Source organism: Egretta garzetta, unplaced genomic scaffold (genome assembly GCF_000687185.1).
Source record: "Egretta garzetta isolate BGI_Z169 unplaced genomic scaffold, ASM68718v1 scaffold41, whole genome shotgun sequence".
NCBI classification, from domain to species: domain Eukaryota; kingdom Metazoa; phylum Chordata; class Aves; order Pelecaniformes; family Ardeidae; genus Egretta; species Egretta garzetta.
The window spans coordinates 2,685,925-2,689,283 of record NW_009258755.1 but is presented as its reverse complement, the minus strand read 5'-3'; positions in this window follow the sequence as shown (position 1 = coordinate 2,689,283).

Below are 3,359 nucleotides of genomic sequence, written 5' to 3'. Positions count from 1 at the left end.
CAGCCCCCCCCCCCCCCCCCCCCAGTTCATTTTAGCAAAGGGTGATAGCACGCACTTATCACCATTAACAGACATACAATTTGCATTTGGGCTTTCAGGTCTTCTACCCTGCTAGAGGCAAATGTCAAAGCAAAAGGGGATGATGCCTGAGAACCCACCTGACCTGCTTTTTTCTTAATTTTGAAAATGTTTTAAATTCTTTTTTTCCTCTTTAATCCTTCTGCCTGCTAGAAGGCAACAGTCGTGTCTGCTTCTGCCCTCCACCATTTTGCATTACCCTGTGTCTGCACAGGAGTAAGCCAGGATGATGAGCGTCAGCTACCATTTTTGTTTCAAAAGCTTTTCAAATAAGCTAACGCTGTTCTCCCTGTGTAGTCCGACTAGTCATCATTTTCCAAACACCAGGCAAAGTGTTGGGCGATGAACTGACACCCAAAATTGTTAGGTATGAAAATATAGTTAAAGTATATGCCATGTGCCATGAAATTGTCACCATGGTTTCCCGATTTGAGTAAAATTTTTAAAGTATGCCCAGAAGAAAACCTTGTTGCCATTTTATTACAAACTTCTCTCTGTGCATCTCCTCCTCCGGCATTGCCTAGAAGTGGGAAGCAGGGACCAGGGCGTAGCACGGGGAATGGGGGCAGCCAGCACCCCAGGGAGATGATGGTGCTGCCACCCAGCCCTCAGCCCTGCAGGATCATTCAGGATACAGGTGGGTGCTCCAGCAAAAAGCTTGCCTGTCTTCCAGTGAAACGTCATTAAAACCTTTGACAATATTCTGTTCCAGATGAGACAAATGAGCATCCTCCCAGGGGGAAGAAAAAGAAAAAGAAAAAAGAAAAATAAATAAAAAAGAAGATGTTTCGCTGGAAACTTCACAACTGGCTTTTTAGCGTGATAATAACACAATGCTCTCTTCACTGTGGATCCACAATTTGTTTGCTTTTCCAAGCACGACTGTTTTCCCGCCTCTTTTCCCTTATATTCTCTCACATTCATGTTTATCAGTTACGCACAGAAATAAAACTGTTTTATGGTGAATACCCTCATTAATGTGCTTTAAACACTGTTGACTTTAAAATGATCCACTCCAAAGCTCTAAAGGCATTTTCGAGATTAAAAGTATCATTCCCCTTTTAGCGCAAACAATGTGAAGGCACCAGGTAGAAGGCAGAGATAGGGGAAAGCCATTTCCAAAGCTGAAAGGGATTCAGAAGATTTAGCTACAGCCTATCCAGCTTAAAATAAAGTTACAGCCCTGTCCTTTCCTATGGCTCACGTCTCTGACAGCAAACGTCATTAAAGCCACACAGAGAGGCACCGCTACTTGTTCTGAATTGCTGAGACTTGACGACCGAGAAAATTATGCCAGCTAATGCATCCCTCCAGGGCCAAGTCCTTCAGTGGATTTCAGGGAATACTGCTAAGGGGAAGCAGTGCAGCAGGAGGAGATGTCTCCTGGCACTGGGTACGCATCCTGACAGTGTTGTCAAAATTTAGAGCTTGCCCTTGCTCTGAGGATTCAGGTAGTTTTCTGAAGGTGCTAAATGTCATTTAAGCTTTCAGATGCTTTAAATCAAGTTCCCAAGACGTACCAGAATGATCTTCTACCTCATTCACCAGCAACGAGCCTTAAACCTACTTGTGCACACACACATACCCAAACTGCCTTTGCTGCCAAGTTCAGCTTCCTTCTTACTAAAAAAACCAAAAAGGCAAATTATTCATTTCGATGTCAGACCACACTAGGCGACTTTCATACTCAGCCCAGCTCTGCTGCATAAAAGTCTCCCTTCTTTTTGTGTTTGCGGAGAAAACCAGCTTGTGGTCCTTTCTGCAAGCCAGAGTGCTCCAGCCTGCCAGTAACTCACCTCTGCTTCTCTACAGCGCAATAATAGTGCACTTTTTGGGACTCCCTGCTTAGTTGCTGCTGATTTTACCCCTGAGCCCATGCAGGTGAGGAATCATTCCCAGGACCCGAATCAAAGCTGTCCATTCCTGTGGCTGCTCCCGGCACGCAGTGCCCGCCATCCATCTTCAGAGCAATAACGAAGCTGTCAAGTTGCAACCAGCCTTTGTGGATTACCCATATACATTTTGTTCCCGTAAAGCCTCTATTAAGGCTGCCATTGCGTGATACATATTTAAGTCGGTATCTCGGCACCATGGTTGCCTGCGTGAAAGAAACCGAGAAACTATTACTGTGAAATTGCCTGCAGCTCTTGAGCACAGGAGGTAGCAACTGGCTAATAGTTTCTTAGACAGCCCTGGCAGATGTGTCAGGTTGCTTCGCAACTGCGCACCTCGTGGGAGAGCAACGCACGCGAAGCTCCCCCCTCCTAGTGTCCCCAGCTGTAATTAATCCATAGCATCATTTCTATAGTGTCAGCAGCACCATATGGACCAAGGACTATTTTGCAGGACTAACCACAGAGGAGGAAGATTGCAATTATGCGTCTGATTATTCTCTAGGGCAGCCACGGGTTGTTTTAGGGAAGGCAGGAGAGCCTGAAAGGAGTGGGATTGCCACGGATGCAGCTAAGAGGAGGAAGACAACCAGCAGAAGAAGAAACAGCGGATAAAAGTACCTCTCATCTTCTGTACTGCTACCGTCTTACAGGACACTGCTTCCGGTCTTGCCTGCAACATGAATCCAAAAAGGGAAGCTCCAAAATAAAATGTCTGTTTGGCATTCAACTCACCAGCTTGTCCACTGCATGGTGTGTGTTGAGCAAGCAGTTAAGAAGGGTGCAAGGACACATGACTTTGATACCAACATAACAGCCTCCTCTTCCCAAAGCCTATAAAGGGCTCCAGGGATTTCCCAATCAGAGCTGAGTGCCCGGTTTCCCACAGGTATTTAAGTCAATAGCAGTTAGCAACCTTTACAAGTCTAGATTTAGGTGCAGAACTCCTTTAATTGCCTCTGAAAGCCTGCCCTAGAAAGAGAGAAACATTTTTTAAGACAGAACAGCCTCTCCAACCCTGTATTAAAATCATTTTGTTGGCAATGCCATTATTTGCCAATTATCTACTTAATTTATATGTCTATATTATATGCGTAATCAGATTACATGTAAGCTGATTTACTCAAGGAGACAACTGAGAAAGATTAAACGCTGTGTTTCACTGGCGGCATCAGCATCGCAACAGCAAAACTCATTCCATAACCCTAAAGGAGAGGTCAGAGGGTCCTCGTGCTCCCACCAGCAGCCCCAAACCTCCCCCTCAGCAGGGAGACACTGCATTAGCCGTGCCCTGGTGTGCTGGGCGACGTATGCCAGCTGCCTCCAAGGCTCAAAGAAAACCCTACCAAAACAAACAGACGAGAGCACTGTTCCCTTCCTCCCTCCCTC